The following is a 23301-nucleotide window of genomic DNA, read 5'->3' on the forward strand; positions in this document are numbered from 1 at the left end:
AAAATGTATTGCCACGGTAGTAAATAAGATTAGTAGGACAATGGTTCCGTGGGTCTAATTAAACACCGGTATATTCCCTTTGTTCCAACCAGTTTCTTTGGATGCGCCACGAGTAGCTGTTGTACTTGTTTAGATGTGAGTGTGGTGTTTGCGTGATTTCGGGTCTGAACTCTGTTTTCCAATCATTATTTTGACCTGGTTTGTGTCAACTCGTGGTCCCATACACTACAACATCGACCTTCTGTGTAATATTTACAGATATGAGGTTCAGGCGATGTATACATCTTTGTAGTCCTGATGAGACCTGTGTGATTGTCTGAATGGATTGAAACGTCCACATATATTCAGGGGTTGTCCAGTGTGGAATTCTGATTGGACTGCATATTGTATTGAAAACGAGGGACACTGCATACTGTACAAATACGTGTATTATATTGTGTGTGTGTGTATATATATATATTTCTGCACCTTCCCTTTTTGAGCACTGCACTCTTATACTCTGTCAGTTGTTGCTTCAACCAACAAAATGCAATCCATTTTGATAGTGCCTGATTACGATTCGGTTAGGAATGGCACCGACCATCGGTCAGAGCTGCTGTAACCGCATAGTAATCACCTGTTTGTAATAATTTATTACGAACCCATTTTGATGGAGTCGGTCGTAAATTATTACACAGGGAAGTTCCGAATGACTAACGACTGGCTCAGAGAGCCCGTCCGCCATTCGGAGCCCCGGCCGGCTCTTTACGGCCGAAGGATTACGATGGCAGAATCCCTCTGCTTTTTTGTGCTGGTCTTTCCGGTGCTTTGGGGGACCCCAGCAGGGCCTCCATGGGTGCATGGCCGCCGAATGGTGGCCTAGGGGGCACCTATGGTGCCCCACCTCTTGTTGATCCCTGCACCCGGTGGCAGGCACCTTGAGATGCCTGATTCGGGATGCAGGGATGAACTACACTGTAACATTTTGCAATAAGAGCATGCATTCCATTCAGAATACATGCGCCCATAGCAAAAGTAGGTGATTCGACCGAACAGGATTCGGTTGCACCCTAATTGCTGGAATGGAACCTACGACATGAGGTCGTTTGGTTCCATTTCCAGAGTGATCTCGGACGCACTCCGGTCTGTCCAACATCGTAACCGGACCTTTGGTTTTTAAAATAGGTTGGCGCGAATGGAATATACTTGTGTTTAGATGAGATACACAGAACCATTGATCTACATTTCTTAATTGCAATATAATAGGCGGAGAATGCAAAAGATAAACCAAAATATGGGCAAGAAGTCGTTCAGATGGTTAATGTGAAGTAAAGATTACACTTAGTCTCCTAAAGAGGGCTGGACTATTTAATGCCAGAGTTGACTTGCGTTTGTAGAATGATTAATCAAACTCCAGAAAGTGGGGATTCATTATTTTAAACCTCCCTCACTTAAAGCCCTCCTCGGTAAGGGTTTAAAATGTATAGGTTGACTTCGGAAACCTGTTTACCAAGGCCGTCCGATGGTATGACTAGTTGAGTTCACTTGCCCCAGGTTTGTTGTGAAGGGAAGACTGGGGGAAAAAAGGATCATTTGTCATGCAATTCTTTCTAAGCGCTAATAAACAGTTGGTGCTCTTATCATGCTCAACATTTTAATATTGCGCTCTTTTAATTACCCTTATTTTTTAATCAGTCTTTCCTAGTGTTAAGAAAAGTTAATGTTACTTACATATGACCATCTAAAGGCATAGTCTTTAAAGACCTAGTCTTTTTTTATGACCAGAAAAGCACAATGGAGAAAAGTATTTGCATCCATGCTCCGTGACAAACAATGAAGAAAACCCCTTATGGTTTTAGACTATCCATTATTCCCTCTCCAATCTTCAAAGGTGACATCTACATTTCCTTGTATAACAATGGGATCAATCTTATTCAGTCATCGGATCAAACCCTCAAACAATTTGACAAAATCTTTGAGAATTAAAAACTCAATGGCTAACGTGGAGAAGTGTGGCTCAGGGGTTAGAGGCGGCAGACCCGGAAGCTGAGATCGGCCCTGGACCAGGGTTCAATTCCCCGCCTCGGGTTGGGCTCAATAATTCCACGGACTCGATAATTCTCGCTCCGGTGCCTACTTGACTCACGGGTTCACACTCTGCGACTCTGGGCAATAGCTTGCTTAATCTCCACAACGGCCCTTCGCGGCGGGATGCCTGGCTTTCACCTTGTGGATACCCTGCCGGGGTTATCTCACAGGGGTATACCAGGACGGGTTCCCTAAGCAAGCGCATAGATGCCTGCGATATGTGGGCGATTTGCGCTATATAAATACATGTACATTTACATTTACATTGTAACTCCTGTCACAAGATCAATCTCTAACCACTTCAGTGAATCCCCAAGGCGCTGCCACCATCACTATCGATTACAGGACATCTTCATCCTCCACCAGAGATCAGGCTGACCCCACACAATGCACTAGCTGGGTGTCCTCTGGGGTGGGGAGGGGGTGGGGGGGGGGGGGGGGTCAATCCAAGTCCGCGTACAGCCCCTAAAATATGCTCATTTCATAACTCATTGAACTGCCCTGAACCCTCTAAACATTTGACTGGTAAACACCACTCTATAGTTTGCAACAACAGCAATTCAGTGAACTTTAGGGTTGCTTCCCTCCTCTTTCTAATATAAAATTGCCCTCCGACAAATCCCTTGCCGGCAATACTCCCTACAACCCACATGTCTCTTTAGATTCACAATTCAAGTCATCTAGGGCAGGTAGCGATTTGACATCTTTCTACCCATCTCTCAACTCTCATCCAAAGTTCAATCTATTGCAGGTCACCCCCCCCCCCCCCCCCATTTCATCTTCACTCTTATAAGGACCCCTCGATTACCTCTACATCTTTACCTTCCAATGGATCTCTTTCTCAACCTACCACCTTACCTCCCTTATATACGATCAACCCTCCATTCAGTGAGAATAAGCTGTATGACATCAAAAATGATATTAAACTAGTTAAAGAAAGCATACAGATCTTATTGCACATATTTTTTTAAATTAAACTAGGGGATCTCAGTTTTTCTTCCGGAACCTATCATCAGAGCCTCTCCTGTATACCCAATTACTTCCAAAGGGAAATCTTGGCTAGGGATCACCAAGGCAATTCTCATGGGAAATCTCGGCCTTGTGCTAACAATCACTCCAGACTTAATAGGGTTACCGATCACCTGACTGAAACAGACATTCAGTCGCTTTTACAATCCTACAATTCAGTCCATTCTGGTTCTACCACCTCTATTTTCAATATACAAACTATTGCCTCCATTCCATTTAGAGAACCAAGTGTCAACATTAAATCTAAAAACATGGAAAACTTACTTCTGGTCCAAACCTCACACCTCGAAAGCGTTGTCGTCCGATCAGCAGCAAGACACGCAGCTGATATTGCAGACCTGATCCTCTCACATGATCTAGACCACCTGATCCTAACAGAAACTTGCCTCAATGAAACCTATACACCAATCCTGGTCATTTTAGTTCCCCCAGACTACAACATAATTTGAATGGACAGACTAGTTAAAACTGGCGGTGGAGTTGCTGGCATCCATCGATCTAGTCTCTGCTTGAGACCGATTCCCTCTGCTCCAATGTCCTCATACGAACACTGGGAACTCAAAATCTGGAACAATGACAAATAATGTGTACACTCCACTCTATCTACCACCCCCCTGGAGATAACCCTGTGTTCACTGAACAAATGATGGAGACCATTTCAATAAATGCGGACCAATCTCACAACCAGATCTTCCTTGGGGACTTCAACTTGCATTGAAACAATGAAAATGATCCATTAGTAGACACCTTCAAGACCTTCCTATTCGACATGAATATTACCCAATTCTGAAATAAGCCCATGCATATCAAAGGTTCCACCCTAGACCTTATCATTGCCAAAGGTAACCTCGTTCAACTTGCCAATATTGCACCTTGCGACTGGTCAGATCACCTCTTAATCTCATTTTGCATCATGGAAAAAATATTGATCAGACAAGGTCAACCTCGAAAAAACAAACAATGGTCTACAGGTCTGAAAAACATCAATGCAAATCTTACCACTATGAGCCATTTTCTTCTTCGGCCGCCCCACATGACTAACCTGGATGATCTCACTGACCACTACGCTCATTCCTTGATGGATATCTTCAATGCGCTTGCTCCTCTACTTCTCCGAAAAATCCCTAACAAGCATGCTCATCCTTGGTTCAACAGCTCCCTTAACGAGAAACAACGTAATCTTAGGATTGCTAAAATATCACAGAGAACTTCTCCTTCCGCTGCTAACCTCAAACTACTAAGAGACTCGAAATGCCTATAAGAAATATGTACGCAGCTATCAAGCTGATCATTTTAGATCGCAACATGACATGGCCAAAAATCGACCTAAAAACTTTTCGAAACCGAACCAACCCTCTAATCAACTCTTGACACTTAAAGACTCAGTTCCATTCAGTGAGGATTTCTCAACCCATTTCACTGAAAAAACAAGAAAGATTGAATTAGATCTGCATCTCTCCTTACCAGACTTACAGAATCCAGATCTCCACTCCCCGGTCTCTGGTTCACCATGGTTGAGCTCTTATGATCGCTCTGGCTGACTTTACTCCAAAAAATGATGCCTTGTGGAATACCTTCAGACTTCCGTATGCTCTTGAGCTGCTTAACATATTGACTACTTTAAAATCATCAAATTGCCTCAACGATCCTATGCCCATCAAACTCTTTAAAGAGCTTACCTCATCCGTTTTCCTGCTCTGATCGAAGATTGTACATGAATCGCTCACGCAAGGCCTCATTCCAGATTGCCTCAAGATTGATCAAGTCATCCCCATACCAAAGAAACCTAAGGCATATTTATCTGAGCCTAACAACTACAGACATATTTCTCCTATCATGACTCTATCCAATCTTCTTTGGAAATATGTACGTACTCCACTCTGTAATCACATTGATAATTTTCAACTCCTCGACCAATACCAGTCTAGCTTCAGATCGGGTCACAGTACAGAAACCGCCATAACACACATTGTAAACGATGCCCTAAGAATTCTTGACCAGAATGAACCTTGCCTACTTATACTATTGGATCTCTCCTCAGCGTTTGATACAGTCAAACACGACAAATTAATTGACCCACTTGAAGCAAGAATGGGGTTATTGGGTTCAGTGTTTAAATTGGTTTATCTCGTTCCTTCAAGGTAGAACTCAATGATTCTAAGTAAACAATGACCTTTCCAACAGTATTCCTGTTTCAATTGGAGTCCCACAAGGATCCGCTCTATCCCCTACACTTTTCAACCTGTATCTGGAGCCCCTCGCTGAAATTCGGAACCAATCTAACATTCAATACCATATGTATGCTGATGATACCCAACTGTATTGGAAATTTCTTCTCCGGAAGACCTTGCTGCCACTCAACCTGGCACTCTTAAAAACCCAACAATGGTTATCGCACAGCCACCTTTTGCTAAATTCACTCAAAACAGAATTCCTCTTGCTCGCCCCACACAATCGTACTGCGCCCATTCAGGACTGGCTCAAACAGCTAACAGCCCTCAACTGCAACCCACATGTAGTTAACTCCACTAGATCACTAGGCCTAAATCTGGACAAATGCCTAAATATGCAGGATCACATAAGTGCTACAACAAGAGGAGCCAATTACCAACTCTGAACATTAAGGAAAATCAGAATATTCCTGCAAACCCTCTGACCTGCTACTGTGGCGCCGTGGCCAGGGCGACTGACTCTGGACGCTGGGGATCACTGTTCGATCCCCCGGCTCTGGCGGCAGGGGTCTGCCCAGCACCATGCGACTCTGGGCAATAGCTCACATAATCTTCCTAATGGCCCCCAGCGCCGAAATACCCCTTCGGGGGTGATTTGTGCGCTATACAAGTAGTGGATTTACAAGCTATCCAGTCCCTTGTGATCTCCTGTTTAGAATACGAAATTGTGCCCTTGGCTGGACTCCCCAAATCCAACCTGGCACCTTTAAGAGTCACTCTGAACTCTGCTGTCAGACTCATCACTGGCTCAAGAAAGCATTACCATGTCACACCTGATCTACACCAACTGAACTGGCTGTCCATTGATGCAAAGATCAAGTATAAGCGTGCTTGCTTGACTCACAATGCACTGCACCATAACACGCTCGCTTACCTAGCAAATAAATTAGAACAATTGGGTGGGAATCTGGCACTAAGAAGTACAAACACTTCACTGCTGAAAACCCCAAAGTTCAAAAAGAAGAGAACTTAAAACCGAACTTTCTCTGGTCTTGCTCCAAGAATATGAAATGCCCTTCTGCCAGAAATCTGAACAATCCCTTTGTCGTCCTCTTTTAAAAAGCCGTCAAATGCCTGCTCATGAATTGCCACTGGAGACAAAAGTTCTGTAGCTTCTTAAACTTTTTGAAATTACCCTAAAACTCCTACCTTGATTCTAACCGCTTACTGTTCAAGATGCTGACGTTCATATTTGCCTTATTATGCTTTTAATGTTTTTGCTAAGTTTTCTATGTTTTTTTGCCTGCTCAACATCAACCAGCAGACAACATTGTACATTGCTCTGTTTCCAGCCGGGTAAGTAATCGTAGGCTCGATCATGAATAGACATGTGAGTTAACAGTTCTGTAACCACAAATACTATTTGAAATGATCTCACAACTTTGACCTACCTGACCTTCGTTGCAATCTACCTATTTCTCAAAATGCTGATGTCTTTTTGCCTTTGTCTGTAACTTGCTGTTACTGTTTTTACATTGATTTTGATTATACCTTCCCGCTCAAGCTTAACTAGCAGGCAACGATGTACAGCTCTCTGATACCCTGCTGGGTCATGTTCGCACTTTATAAAACTTTTCAAATAAACGTTAGACCAGTATTAGTTTACAGTGCTAATGTAAATAGGCCTACTTTTCATTCTGTCTTACGTTGGTAGAATCCAGATCTTCTGCGCACGACATACCACAATTTGGAAGTGTTTCCCATCTATTATAAAATGCTATTTTACTTAAAGGCAGCTCACCTGAAACATCTCCCTGCTAGGGAAATTGCCGAAACTTAACAGCAAGAGCTGGCAAAAAGTAATAATGTTCTGGTTGCATATCTAGTTTCAGATTGGCACTATGGGCCTTCAAAAGATTTTCCCATTCTCGATCTGGGAATGTGCTCTTACAAAGGGACCTGTGTGTTTTGGCTAGTACATTTGTAGTACACTAACTTTAGTTTTGGAGACTTGTGAAGAACCCATGGATTTAGTGACTTGATGGCTGCTTAAAGTTTCATATATACTTTTCTAACCCTTTTCAGCCAGTGACTGCAGAAGAGGACCTGGTACCTTCTGGTAAATTTTGGCTTCCTACTTATGCATATCGGGACATGGCCATAATGGTTTGGCCCATTTATCCTTTACATAACATGTTCTACTTGAACATGTGTTGCATATGAAATCTGTATAGTTGACCTTTTTCACACTGAAGTGCGCAAGGCCATCAAGGACTACTTCACCATTAACACAGGCTCGGTCGACACTTGGGTGGTTCTGTGGGACAGAGTCAAGGCCTACATCCGTGGTGTGTGCATTGCCAAGCATGCAGGGGTGCTCCAAGATCTCCGCTCCACGCTCTCCCGCTTTAGGCGCAACCTCATGGAATTAGACAACACTACGCTGCAAACTCCTAACCCGGATACAGCGGGAAAATGCTTGGCTCTCCTCACTGAATATAGGGACTCTGCGGACCGGGAGATATTTTTCTGAGTAAATATCAAACAGCTTGGCGATATGGCGAAGGTGAGCGTCCGGGTCGGATGCTTGCTCAGATGCTTCGGCCTCCATAGAGCAAAGCCTATGTTACCGAGCTGCGTTCTTCCACTAATCCGGTCCTCAATGGTACCACGGAGATCTGAGATGAATTCCTTGCTTATTTTACATCTCTCTACACTTCCAAAAACGGGCGTGATTCCATGGCACAGGAGGCCTATTTATCGGAAATTGCCTTAGTTTATCTTGAAAAGCATATGCAGGATTTCTTGGCAGAACCAATCTCTGAAGCTGATGTTCTCGGCGCCATTGATGCCCTTAGAGGCTCGTCTGCCCCGGGGCTGGATGGCTTTACCTGGGAGTTTTACAAAGCATATAAAGACTTGCTGACGCCACGACTGGTCGAAGTATATGCTGAGGCCCTTGAGAAACTAATTCTACTTCCCCACTCTTCGCAAAGCTGTTGTCATACTACTTCCCAAACCGGAAAAAGACCCGTCCTTATGCGAGTCCTACAGACCGTTGTCCCTACTCGATTTGGATGATAAAATCCTCGCTAAGATCATTGCCTGCCCCTGTCTCAATTAATGGAATTTATCTTGCCGGCCCAATCCGGCTTTGTACCTCACCGATCGACCTCATTGAATCTTAGGACCCTGTTCTCGGTCCTCCACTGAATTAACTCTGAAGTGCCCGCAGCCGCTATCCTACTGGACACCGAGAAGGCTTTTGATAACTTGGAGTGGCCTTTCTTCGTGTCTGTAGTGTGCCGGATGGGTATGCCGGTGGGATTTATTGCTACCACCGCACTACTATACAGCCGCCCTACTGCGAGACTTTGCTTAAACGGCGCGGTCTCCCGTCCCTTCCATCTGTCCTGCGGCACATGACAGGGTTGTCCTCTGTCGCCGTTATTGTTTATCCTTGCCATGGACCCCTTAATCTGCCATTTTCAGGAAAAGCATCTACAGAGGGGCTTACAATTCAACACCGACCCCCTCCTGGTCTTGCTTTACACGGACAACACCATCCTTTTATGTACGAGAGCATCAGGTGAACCTGGAGCCTCTCATCAGGGAGATTCTCTGCTTTGGTCAGCATTCAGACCTGGGCATCAACTGGCTTAAGTCGGTTATCTTTTCATTAAGCCCATGTACAACACCGTGGGAATGTGAATTTCCCCTTGCGTGGTGCTCTGACGCAGTTAAATATCTAGGCATTCATATCCACCATTCATATCCACCTAGATATCGCTCCGATACTTCGCCTAAACTTTGGACAGGCAATCTGCACCCTTGAAGCTCAAGTGGAGGGATGGCTACGGTTGCCATTGTCTATTGCCAACAGAGTGGCTGTGCTAAAGATAATAGTTCTTCCCAAATTTTTTATCTTTTTAATAATATCCTGATACCCCTCCCGAACAGTTACTTTCTGACGATACGCTCTCATCTTATCAGATTGGTCTGGGGACAAACAGGCTTAAGTCCGTTGGAAGGTTCTTACCTTGCCGTATGGGGTGCCGGACTTACAACTCTATGATCTTGTGGCCCTATGCAGGTACGCCTTTGCATGGTTCCACGCTGACGCCAGGATCCCATTTCTCCTCCCGGAGGGAAATTTCTTACTTCCTGAGAGTCTGTCCACCGTCCTGCCCAAGGGCATACCAAGAGACCTTAATGATATTCAGACAGTTTACACTACCAGCTGGGCCTGGGATAAACTGAGGCGCTACACAGGCACCTTGATGCTATTTTCGTCCGCTCTCCCTATCCCCAATTCCCGCTGGCTACCAATAACGGGCAAAAAATTGGTACAGCGCACTCTGCCAAATTCAACATCTCGAGACTGGGAGATTTATTCCCTGATGGGCACATTTTCTCTGCCTCGGAAGATGTCCGCTTTAGTGACGCTTCATTTATGGATAGCTTTGTTTTAGGGCGAATCTGTTCGGCTTTGCGTGCCGTGTTGCCCGGATTCCCCATTGAACCGGACATGTTCACTCCATTCTCACACATCATAGAGAGCGAAAGTGGGGTCAAGCTCATATCTAAACTCTATCAGGCTTACGCAGGGATGCTGCCAGTTAATGATGACGAGATTCGGGGGGGATTGCGAGGGTGACTTGGGCCGCCCCATCACGGACGATCAATGGGCTAAATGCTGCACAACAAACATATTTGGGACAAATTTCTGCCCCCAACCATTGACACAGCCTAAATTGTGTTTGCAATGTATTCTTCAACTCTTGTTCCTCTTTTCCATTTTGTAAAACGATCTTTCATTCCATTGATAATCCGCATTCAAGCTTGAAATATTTTTTAGTCTTCATGCAAGGGAAAGCCATTTTCCAAGTTTCTAATATTCCTGCCAGGCCATCCGAACCTCACTTCAAGAACACGATTAAAGCCAAATTCATCCGTAGCAGTTTATTAAAATCCAATGCATTTCGGCCCTCTAGGGCCCTTCGTTAAGGAAAACTGAAAATAACAATTGCACATCCTTTAATATTACATCAGCCAATATAAGTGAACAAATACAACAACATATCATGCTTTAAGTTGCCCTCTCTTCTTAATCTCCATAATTAATTTAACTATAATGCATTCTTTTCATTCTGCCTAGTGTCTCCATCATGCTCGAACCCCGCTTTTCAAAGTTCACATAAGTGGCTTCTTATCACTCGGTAGCTAATCACCATGCTTTAACCTCGACTGCTTGCAACCTTAATCTATTCCTTCCCTCAATCCCCGTCATTTAAACATGGCCCTCCCGATTCTATCTTCACCTTTCCACGTCGTGCTTCCCAACACATCACAACGTCCCATAACTAATTCCCTTTCACCCAACCTTCCAATGTAAGCATCCTTTCCCTGTCTAAAGCAACATCTCTCATGTTTCCCTCCTCGTACTCCTCTCCTACCTGCTAGGAAGCAATCGTCCTCCTCACTCCATCCCAAATGACATTTCCCCTCTCCCTTTCACCTTCCTATTTTTAAACTACACTTTAGCCCCTCCTCCCAAGCAGCCCCCTCATCTCCACGTGATTAGCACCTGTACCACTTGTAAACTCTCGGGCTCCCTGAAAACACTACAATTACCATAATTCATTACACATTGACACATACTCGGTTATAAAACATGTTAATGAAACTCTAAACGTTTAAAAACGCTGGCAATGTCTAAAGCTTATACCTTGTCCAATGTTTAATTGCTGTGATGTCCACGTTCTTCTGACTCCAAAAATAAACCGGCTGCATGAACTTCGATATTCCGCCTTGCATGAGAACATTAACCTCATTCCAAACTGTTCCTTTGTTATACTTTTCTTTGTGGGTGCTAACTCGGAAGGGCATTCTTACATAAACATCGTATTTGGATGCGCAGTCACGAATGAAGTTAAACAGCAGGCATAAGCTGCTACACTTGAAGTTCTTGCGTAGAACGTACATCACTCCGGCTGAAGCCCATAGACTGGACTCAACTAGACCCCACACCTGCCGTAAATGACACCCTACATGCTGATTTTGCACACCTCATCTGGACCTGTCCAAAACGACTGCCATATTGGGGAAAAGGTGCACATCACCCTATGTAACGTGACTGCGCTGACCCTCATCTCCACACCTGAAGTAGCGCTACTGGGATATGTGAGGGAACCTTCCCAAAAGCGTTAAGAAATTTATATCTCTGTCTGCTGCTGGCCAAATGAGAAATTGCTATTCACTGGGGCCGTATGACAGTTCCCACCTTGCCGAGTTCATTGAATAGTCTGGCTTATTGTAACACAAATAGCGAAGTATATTTCAACACCCTGCCTAGCTCTTCCTGCCCCAAGGCTATTTGGGAACCCTACAGGGCATTTGTGGAGAAGGTTCATGAAGCCTCTGCCTCACAGCTGGAATGGGGCATTGTCCCTGCTGGGGTGGGGTGATCTGGTTCATCAATTTCCATTGATTGCTACCCATTGTGCTGATTTGCCTGGTAAGAACCAGGTATTTCTGAGTGTAGGGCCTCATGGGGATGATTGAGTACAAGAGGGTACGGGTTCCTGCTGCTGGATATCGGAACACTGTGATCAGGCATAAGGACATAGACTACTGAGATTGTGTTTCTTAGCCTGGCTGTTACGCTTTTTTCTATTATTACACGCTATGACAAACGCTGTACTGTTACATTACGCTCCATTTTACTTCAATTGTAATGTCAATGCCAGTAAATGACTGTTTTGATATAATGTAACAAAATGGTAAAGTAAAAAAAATAAATCTGTATAGTTGCTTGCTTTTCACATTTGCACGAACACTGGTGCCAAAATTTATCACAAACATTGCAATTCGGCTTTAAAACTGGTCCCATTTGAGTGAAGCAGCTTTTGACAAACTAATTGTGAAGAAGTAAATCCGACTAGAATACATTCCATATAAGTACATAATCTTGTCCAAGATTTGGTTTCAATTAATAATCTGTTTTCAGTCGGTCTTGCAATACGATCCATTTGTCATATTGGTGCTAGTATGCCCATATGTATGTACATGATTATTCTAATACTGTCCTAACTAATACAAAGCCGGAGCTCTACAAGACCACAAGGGGCAAGAGTCATTGAATGGGGTTGCCTTGCTAGCACTCCATCAGGTTTTTTCCTTTTATTTTTCTAGTCTGGTTAGGTCTCGCTATTCGATGCGCATGCGCATCGAGCTTGCGAGACTATGGGGGCTTAAACAGTCTTTAACTAACTTGCAAGGAATCGTGGCGATTCCTTGCAGTGCCCGTGAAATTCAAGCTCAATGCGCATGCGCATTGAGCTTGAAAGCGCGTGCACATCAGTTCCCTCCGCCGCACTCCAGGCCACTGCTGCTTTCACACCCTCTCCCCGCTCCGCCCCCTCCCCTGCCCGCCGTGTCGCATTTCTCCTCCCCACAGCAATGCCCTCCGCCGTACTTTCACTTTGACGGCCGCAGGCCGTCTCTCGTGTTTATCCTTGTTTCGCTCTGTCCCTCATACTACTTTTGCTTTTTTCTTATTTAGAAGACCGTCTTCCCGTCACTTCAAACCCATCTTGCACACAGCGGCGGAGGAGGAGACACAGCAGCAGTCTCATGCGGCACCGGTCACCTTTCCGCTTCCTCCCCCGGGTGCCTTCTCCCATTCACGGACTCCACCTCCCTGCTGTGACCCTCCGTCCCCGGGAAGCCCCTCCGAGAGCCCAGACTCCGCCCCCCAGGCACCGACGGCAGCAGCAGCACTTTGTTTCATTCACCTAATCCACCCTCTGCTAAGAAGCTGCCCCTGCTGATAAAAGGCTGAGCCTAGTTTGGAACGTCACATTACCATTTTGTGAACAGAATTTTAACCGCTGGACCGGAAGCTGAGGTTGATAAAGTAACTTGACATGGATAGGGGAGGGGCAGGATGAATGGGGAAGGCTAATTTCTATCACTTAAAATTGAGTCACGGCCCCTCTGCTTTTTAATTTACAGATCTCTCATCTTTGCCGGTAGTTAGCTGCTGGTGACGTCTTGCCTCCACATTCGCATGATCGCCTTATGTTATTTGATATATGCAGGGAATTACATGTTGGATTTGATTGTGCTCGTTTTGTATTTAATGGTGCAATTGTTCTTCTTTTGAGAGGATTTTGGACGCAATGAGCGCTTTTCTGGTGTTTTAGCTTATTAAACGTAGCTTCGTGAAGTCACACGATGAATATTGACCCACTCGGTAACTTATTGTTTAGAATTCGCTCCCAAAGATTTTCCGATTGAGGTGTTAAGCAAGGGCAAGTGCATCTTTCAAGACTGTTGATAGTCGTTGTTAATGAGAAAAGAATGCGTTAAATTTTCTAAACGCATAAATGCCCACCCTTCTGATTCCGGCGGGAGAGCTATGATTTTAAGGCTAGTCTCCACTCTCTCGATTCCTGAATGCAGAAGCCCAAATCCTTGGTGTGCTTCTGCGGATAGTGACTGGTCTTGTCTGCCTCCGAGTATGCACTGCCGGTGCACAGCATTTGTCATGCTCTTCCTGCCTCGCACAGCGCGTCCTCCCTGCTCCGACTAATAAGGAAAAACAGTATTTTTTGCATTTCTGATATCTGATCCTGCCGCAGCAGTTTACAGTCACATACATGACATGGACCCGATTCAGGCCCGAGTAGAAATCAATGGGAGAAATACGGGCTCTCGATTCTTTTTTTTAATCTCCCACTTTAATCTTCTAAAATGTAGTTATGTATGAAAATGAGTACACTTTCAGTTGCATTTCGAAAGCCAACGATATGGCAGCAAGTTTAGGAAACCTGATTAATGCTTTATCGAACAGCGTGTTTTTCCACCTTGTCTTTAACCTGGCCTGTAAACAAGTTAATGCAAAACTCCTTTGTTGCCATAGAAACATAAATGCAAAGCCTCATTGTGGAGCAGGGAACGTTGTGAGAACCACGTGAGGAAACTGGGGAGCATCTACTCCTTCCTAGCTATGTTTCGAGGGTTTGTTTTACCTTTAAATCACCTACAAGCTAATACATCAAAAGTGGAAGGTTGACTCAGTCATTGAAGAAGGGTGTTAGTAACTTTTCGCTGTTTTCCAGGCTTGTAAATTTCAGTGGAGTAATATTTCTGGTTACATAAACATGCACTTGCATCATAAAAAGTATAGATATTTCTTAAGTAAGAAAAGGACACCTGAATATCATTAATAGTAGAGCTGCCCCTCAAGATACAAAGAGCTACCCTCGGGTTGCACCCGCTCGCATTATGGACAGCAGACCACCGAACTGTTCCTTGGGTTACCAAGACACTATAGGCCCTATCAGACATCAGCACAGTTCCTTAGGTCCAATAAAGACAGCAGAACGGTCACCCAGGTTACTTAGACACTCTAGGCTCCCATCAGTTATCAGCACAGCTCTTTAGGTCATAGACACTAAAGGCTCCCATCAGTTATCAGCACTGCTCTTTAGGTCATAGACACTAAAGGCTCCCATCACTTATCAGCGCAGCTCTTTAGGTCATAGACACTAAAGGCTCCCATCAGTTATCAGCGCAGCTCTTTAGGTCATAGACACTAAAGGCTTCCATCAGACATCAGCGCAGTTCTTTAGGTCATAGACACTAAAGGCTGCCATCAGACATCAGCCACCACATCCACCACCACCACATCCACCACCACCACCACCACCACCACCACCACCACCACCACCACCACCACCACCACCACATCCACCACCACCGCATCCTCCACCACCACCACCACCGCATCCACCACCACCACCGCATCCACCACCACCACATCCACCACCACCACCGCATCCACCACCACATCCACCATCAACACCACATCCACCACCACCACATCCACCACCACCACATCCACCACCACATCCACCACCACATCCACCACCACATCCACCACCACATCCACCACCACATCCACCACCACATCCACCACCACATCCACCACCACATCCACCACCACATCCACCACCACATCCACCACCACATCCACCAACACATCCACCATCACCTCCACATCCACCATGACATCCACAGCCACCGCCGCATCCACCACCGCCGCATCCACCACCGCCGCATCCACCACCGCCGCATCCACCACCACCGCCGCATCAACCACCGCCGCCGCATCCACCACCGCCGCATCCACCACTGCCGCATCCACCACCATCACATCCACCACCATCTCATCCATCACATCCACCACGACATCCACCACCACATCCACCACCACATCCACCACCACCACATCCACCACCACCACCACATCCACATCCACCACCGCATCCACCACCGCATCCACCACCGCATCCACCACCGCATCCACCACCTCATCCACCACCTCATCCACCACCACCACATCCACAACCACCACATCCACCACCACGACATCAACCACAACACCACCACATCCACCATCACCACCACATCCACCATCACCACCACATCCACCATCACCACCACATCCACCATCACATCCACCACCACATCCACCATCACATCCATCACCTTCACATCCACCATGACATCCACCACCACATACACCACTTCCACCGCATCCACCACTTCCACCGCATCCACCACTTCCACCGCATCCACCACTTCCACCGCATCCACCACTTCCACCGCATCCACCACTTCCACCGCATCCACCACCACCACCACATCCACCACTTCCACCGCATCCACCACCACCACCACATCCACCACCACCACCACATCCACCACCACCATCACATCCACCACCACATCCACCACCACCACCACCACTTCCATCACCTCATCCACCACCTCATCCACCACCTCATCCACCACCACCGCATCCATCACCACCACATCCACCACCGCATCCACCACCGCATCCACCACACCCACCACCATCACTTTCACCACATCCACCACCACCACATCCACCACCACCACATCCTCCACCACCGCATCCACCACACCCACCACCATCACTTTCACCACCACTTCCACCACCACTTCCACCACATCCACCACCACCACATCCACCACCACCACATCCACCACCACCACATCCACCACCACCACCACATCCACCGCCACCACCACATCCACCACCACATCCATTACCACCACTTCCATCACCGCATCCACCACCACCTCATCCACCACCTCATCCACCACCACCGCATCCATCACCACCACATCCACCACCGCATCCACCACCGCATCCACCACACCCACCACCATCACTTTCACCACATCCACCACCACCACATCCACCACCACCACATCCTCCACCACCGCATCCACCACACCCACCACCATCACTTTCACCACCACATCCACCACATCCACCACCACCACATCCACCACCACATCCACCACCACCACCGCATCCACCACCGCATCCACCACCTCATCCACCACCTCATCCACCACCTCATCCACCACCTCATCCACCACCTCATCCACCACAACCACCACATCCACAACCTCCACAACCACCACATCCACCACCACGACATCAACCACAACACCACCACATCCACCATCACCACCACATCCACCATCACCACCACATCCACCATCACATCCACCACCACATCCACCATCACATCCATCACCTTCACATCCACCATGACATCCACCACCACATACACCACTTCCACCGCATCCACCACTTCCACCGCATCCACCACCACCACCACATCCACCACCACCACCACATCCACCACCACCACCACATCCACCACCACCACCACCACTTCCATCACCGCATCCACCACCACCTCATCCACCACCTCATCCACCACCTCATCCACCACCACCGCATCCATCACCACCACATCCACCACCGCATCCACCACCGCATCCACCACACCCACCACCATCACTTTCACCACATCCACCACCACCACATCCTCCACCACCGCATCCACCACCACCGCATCCACCACACCCACCACCATCCCTTTCACCACCACTTCCACCACATCCACCACCACATCCACCACCACCACCACATCTACCACCACATCCACCACCACCACTTCCACCACCACCTCATCCACCACCTCATCCACCACCACCGCATCCATCACCACCACATCCACCACCGCATCCACCACCGCATCCACCACACCCACCACCATCACTTTCACCACATCCACCACCACCACATCCACCACCACCACATCCTCCACCACCGCATCCACCACACCCACCACCATCACTTTCACCACCACTTCCACCACCACCTCCACCTCCACCACCTCCACCACCACCACCTCCACCACCACCTCCACATCCACCCCCACATCCACCACCACATCCACCACCACCACATCCACCACCGCATCCACCACCGCATCCACCACATCCACCGCCATCACCACCACATCCACATGTGTGTGGCTGTGTGTGTGTAGGTGCAAATGCTATGTTCTTGGATTGTCGTCACAATAAAATACACTGAACATAATCTTCACAAAAGTTATTTACAAACGTTTAAGCTATTGCCATTATAAATTACAATAACTTTTATTTAAGTATTAATTATTTACAAAATTAAAAGCCATTGTTATTTGTAATATCAATACATCTAAGTCACGTAAATACAACACACATTGCATTACAAATGCTATAGGTGTCACATTTGCAAAAGTTAAAACTATTGACATTGTAACTGACAAAGCTATTAATTTTGCTACTTTCAAAACCAACACATAAATAAAGTGTCATTTACAATACCAATAGCTCAAACTCTCCTAATGCGAGACCTATTGCATTTCTAATGCTTGTTGCTATGAGCAAGCAATGAGTTGAAAGTCCACAAAGTTCCATGGGAATTATAGCATTTTTATCAGCTGGCTCATGTTCTGCATTTTCTAAGGTCTGTAAATAAACCAACATCATTGTTCAGTTTAATGCTACTCTATTTAACTTGGGGTGACCATCACTGTGTCGTAACAACAATCGCCACTTCTACTTCTGGGCTTTCAAATTGCAAATCATTCATGTCTGGTGTTAAGTCTAATAGTGTAATTGAAGAAACTAGGACTACAGCATTCAAAATGCATTAGGTTTCCACGTGAAGGGTGAGGACCTGAAACCTTATTTTCAGGAGCATGAAGGGAGGTCGTTGATCTAATTTACCCCACCAAATATCCAGTTTTATTTTACAAGTCTCTGAAATAATAAAAAAAACTTTATTCATTAATGATTTTTTGCACACAAGAAATTGTAATAATAGATGTACATTGTATTACATTGCATTCCTTAGTGAAATACAAAAATCGATCATGGTGTTATGTTTCCTATCAACGCTTCGAGTAAAAGCAGTTGACAATTACAGTCTGGTATGTATAAAGGTGTATTAGAATATTATACCAGCGGATCCCTGTGTGGTGTCAACATTAACGGTCTGTGGATTGTAGCTGGGTAGCTCGTGCCCATCTAGGTCGTAACTCAGCGTGGGTGGTATTGAGGGCACAGTAGTAGGACTCACAATGGGCAGGACAGGCGCGAAGTGTGATGTGTATGATCTCTGAACCATCTAGCCCACCGCAGTAGGGACTATTCCCGACCCCAGCTTGTGCGCCTGAGGCGTTGTGTAGGGAGTCAACATAGGTTCTGTAAGGGCCCCAAATGTCCTTGGGGTGGAATGAGAAAGGCATTGTGCGAATATATTGTGCCCCACCTCTGCAAGGCCATCAACATCTCCTTTGAGACCGCAACCTCTCAAGAGAGCTCCAGAACGTCCCTCCCATCTCCCTGCTCCTGTTCCCGGCGAAGGTCATGGAGAAGACAGTCAACAAATAGCTGACCCACTACCTCAAAGAGAACCACATCCTGGACCCATCCCAGTCTGGGTTCATCAGCATCAACAGCACCGAAACGGCCCTCATCGCCGCCACCAACGACATCAGGGCCTTGTTGGACAACGGCGAGACCGCGGTCCTCATCCTCCTGGACCTCTCAGCCGCTTTCGACATGGTCTGCCACCGCACACTACGCCCTCGCCTCCACGATGCAGGAATCTGCAGCAAAGCACTGGACTGGACCACCTCCTTCCTCTCCGACAGAACACAGAGCGTCTGCCTCGCCCTGTTCCGATCCGAAGCATCCAAAATCATCTGAGTCGTACCCCAAGGATCATCCCTCAGCCCGACCCTGTTCAACATCTGCATGGCCCCGCTCGCCCACGTCACCAGACTGCACAACCTCAACATCCTCTCCTACGCCGACGACACACAGCTGATCCTCTCCCTCACCAAAGACCCTTGCACCGCCACAACCAACCTCCACGAAGGAATGAAAGCCGTCGCTGAATAAATGAAGAACAGCCGCCTGAAACTGAACTCAGACAAGACTGAGGTCCTCATCCTTGGCTCCACCCCTTCAGCCTGGGATGACTCCTGGTGGACGACTGCCCTGGGCACAGCAGACACCCACCGACCGTGCATGCAACCTGGGATTCATCCTTGACTCAACACTCTCCATGACCAAGCAAGTCAACGCCATCTCATCCTCCTGCTTCAACACCCTCTGCATGCTCCAAAAGATCAACAGGTGAATCCCCTCGACACAAGAAGAACGGTCACCCAGGCTCTCATCCGCAGCAGACTAGATTACTGAAACGCCCTCTACGCAGGAGCCCCGGCCAAATTGCTGAAACGACTGCAACGCATACAGAACGCCTCCACACACCTGATTCTTGACATCCCTCGCCACAGCCACATCACGCCCCACCTGAGCGTCCTGCTCCGGCTTCCTGTCAACAAAAGGATAACATTCAAGCTCCTCACCCACTCACATAAGGCACTCCACAACACCGAACCAACATACCTCAACAGGATCACTATCGACCGATTGCGGTGACCCGTAGAGGCATTACACCGAAATTAAGAGCATCCTAAGGAATCTTCCCAACTTGACGTGCTGACCGAGAATATGTATTTTCCCAACCCTGAGGAAGCCCCAGGCCGGATGGCCATGTTAAGGGGTGAAACACGTGTTGGCTGTTCTCTCACTCACTATCACGGATATAGTGACTAACCCATTATATAAAAGCAACAGAAACAAACCAATGTGTGATTGGAATTTTTCCATTAACCCCTCCCATGCTGGTGACGAACCCCAGCTGTCACGCCCCGCGGTGGGCGTGTGCTGATGACGGCTGGGGTTCGTCACGGCCCTGCCCTGTTCTTTTGTTTACCGCACAGCGGTAAAATCGCGGCCGCAGCGAAGGGGTTAATTATATAGAATACAAATCTTGCCCAGACAATCCTGTTCTGAACCCTACTCACAGGGGGATAGGGGTTTCCCCCTGTCAAGGGCAAGCAACCAAGAAGGCTTTAGCTCAATATACGGCCAGTAAGAGATCAGGACCTTTTTACCCCTTTTTCTCAATAATACCTCAACAGACGACTCACATTCTACACCCCAAACCGCCAGCTCCGCTCTGTAGACCTCTCCCTCGCCACCGCCCCGCATCCGAAGAACAACCACCGACGGCAGATTGTTCTCCTACCTCACGGCCAAATCCTGGAACGCTCTTCCCCCCCCCCCCCCCCCCCCCCCCCCCCCCCCATCCTCCTACTGCAGATCTTCTGACCTTCAGGAGGCTACTCAAGACCTGGCTGTTCGAGCAGTAACAGCCCCCCCCCACCCCACAGCGCCTTGAGACCCTTATGGGCGAGTAGCGTGCTCTATAAATGCCTTGATTGACTGTTGGTACTGCACTAAACTAAACTGTTCCCCCAGCTTTGTAAGGTGGGGGTAGTCTTGCGTCCCCAGTGAAGGGCGATTTCTCGTTTGGCTAACAATAAGCTAAGGGATGCAAATTTTCGCATTGGCTTGGGGAAATTCACTGTGTAGCCTAGGAGCGCCACTTCAGGAGTGGGAATTAGGGACAGTTTAGTCATTTCGCCTAATGTTTTATGAACCATTCCCCAATACTGGTGTAACTGGGGACACGTCCAGGTAAGATGTGCAAAATTGGCATGTGGAGCACCACATTTCCTACAATTATGCTGTCTGGTAGTGTCAAGCCTACGAGCTTTGGCTGGAGTAATGTAGATCCGGTGCAGGCATTTAAAATGCAGCAGTTTATACCTGCTGTTTAAAGAGCTGTCCCTCGTGACCGCACAGCATCTGGCTAATTGGTCCTCCGTTATGGGGCGGCCCAGGTCTCCCTCCCATGCCCTACGGACTTTGTCATCGTTAACCGGGATCATGGTGGCGCAGACCTTCTAGAGTTTGGATATGAGATGTACTCCTTTCTCTCTTTCGATGATCAATGTGAGTGGTCTGAAGGAGTCTGGTTCTATAGAGAATTCGGGGAGCAAGGCCCTCAAAGCCGAAAACAGTTGTGTAAGGACAATCGTGTCCATGAACGTGGCGTCCTGGAAGCGGTTCTCTTCTGAGGTAGAAAAGGTATGCCCTCCCGGGTACAATTCCCCCCCAAGAGTAAAAATATCGAACTTGGAGAGCGTGCGTTGCACTAGTTTCTCCCCTGCTATAGGAAGTACGCTGGTGTTCGGAAGTGGTATAGCCGAGGAGTATAGTACCTGCGTGCCCGTGTATCGTGTAAGCTTTTCCCATGCCCAGCTGGTAGTCGAGACCGTCTGGATATCTGAAGGGACTCTGGGCACTCCCTTAGGTAGGACAACATTTAGCGTGTCTGGAAGAACGAAATCTGCCTCTGGGCAAAGGAACGGGATCCTGGCATCAGGATGATACCACGCATAGGAGTAGCTACACTGGGCCACTAAGTAATATAAGTGAAAGTTTGGCACCCTGTACCCGCCCCTCTCATATGGTAGAGTGAGAACCTGCCAGCGGACACGCGCCTGTTTAATACCCCCCCACCTCCACCTCCCCCCCCCCCTCCCCCCTCCCCAAACAAAAGTCTTGTGAGATGTGTTTGTAACTTCAAGAAATAACTGTTCGGGAAGGGGATGAGGATCTTATTAAGAAGATATAAAAATCTGGGGAGATCAATCATTTTTATAGTGGCCACTCTGCCTGCAATAGAGGGATTTGCAGCCATTTCTCCATTCGGGTCTCTAGTGTTCCTATCGCCTGTCCATAGTTGAGGCGAATAATCTGATCTGTGTCTAGGTTGATGTAAATGTCCAAATATTTGACCGAGTCGGAACCCCACTCGAGGGGGAATTCAGTTCCACTTGACAGTACTATGGGTCAGGGGAAAATTTACAGATTTGTGCCAGTTAATGCCTAGCCATTAATGTTGACCGAAGCGGAGGATCTCCTGGATTAGCGGCTCTAGGTTCACCTGGGGTTCGCGGACATATAATATTGTGTTGTCAGCATATAACAAAACCAGGAGGGGGCCAGTGTTAAATTGGAGCCCTCGGTGTAGGTGCTTTTCTTGGAAATGTCGGATTAAAGGGTCCATTGCGAGGATAAATAAGAGCGGGGATAGCCGACATCCTTGGTGAGTGTCTCGGGAAAGATGAAAAGGTTTGGACAGTGTGCCGTTTAAACAAAGTCTCGCAGTAGGCTGGTTGTAAAGCAATGCAGTGGCGGCTATAAAGCCGAACGGCATACCGATGCGGCGCATGACGAACATGAAGAAGGCAAAACCAAAAGGTAGGATGGACGGAGTGTTGAACAATGCAAGCACTCCCCCCCCCCCCCCCCCCCCCTCCAGTCAATTGATCTGGGATTAATCCATCATCATTCTTTAGCTCCCTCCGCCACCCCAGTTCAGGCATGGCCATATGCAAATCAGTCAGACCCTCTGCCTCATGGGAACAGTCCAGCCCGAACTGCCAAGCCATGTCTTCCCTGGACCAGAAAGAAGCATCCTGGGACCGGTTTCTGGCTAATCAGCCGTCATCATGAAGAAGGGCCATTCCAATGTGTCAAAGGCCTTTTCTGTATCGAGAAGGATAGCCGCTGCTGGGACCTCTGAGTTAATCCTATGCAGTACTGAGAAAAACTTCCTGAGATTCAGAGAAGTAGAACGATGAGGGACGAAGCAGGATTG

The 23301-nt window shown here is 47.4% G+C and overlaps 1 protein-coding gene across 3 annotated transcripts in view; it reads left to right on the forward strand.

Moving 5' to 3' along the window:
- The window catches only part of RPRD1A (regulation of nuclear pre-mRNA domain containing 1A), a 431185-nt gene that overhangs the window by 44507 nt on the left and 363377 nt on the right, over positions 1–23301 (forward strand). The gene's annotated exons all lie outside the window — the stretch shown is intronic.

The sequence above is a fragment of the Lissotriton vulgaris genome, chromosome 4_1, assembly GCF_964263255.1.
Source record: "Lissotriton vulgaris chromosome 4_1, aLisVul1.2, whole genome shotgun sequence".
Classification (NCBI taxonomy): Eukaryota; Metazoa; Chordata; class Amphibia; order Caudata; family Salamandridae; genus Lissotriton; species Lissotriton vulgaris.